We start from the raw sequence: 395 nt of genomic DNA, 5'->3' as shown, positions 1-395 counted from the left end.
TTTTAATATTATTTTATTTCAAAAAATTTCACTTATGTCCTTGGGACCCAAAATGCCTTACTTTGTCTCAGTTCACCATTTAACTTGCTAATTCCTCCTTGATAAAAGTATTATTAATAAATTTCTATTTTCTCACGTATGAAATATTTTATTTTGAATTATTCCTTTCACACTCCTACACTCTTAAATACTTTAATTAACTTCAATTGGTATCCAATAAGCTTTATTATCCACCACATCTGAGTACGAGGTGTTACATGCCACAAGCATAAACAATTAGCACACAACATATTTCTCTTGTTTATTTGTGATTTCAAAACTAAAGTACTCACCTATTGCTTATCTAGCTTCGAAATCAACATGCATTCCAAGTTTAACCCATATGCATGCACCTA

Source organism: Theobroma umbraticum, unplaced genomic scaffold, assembly GCF_002168275.2.
Source record: "Theobroma umbraticum cultivar Fairchild unplaced genomic scaffold, ASM216827v3 scaffold_146.0, whole genome shotgun sequence".
Classification (NCBI taxonomy): Eukaryota; Viridiplantae; Streptophyta; class Magnoliopsida; order Malvales; family Malvaceae; genus Theobroma; species Theobroma umbraticum.
Note: the sequence above shows the minus strand (reverse complement) of the source record.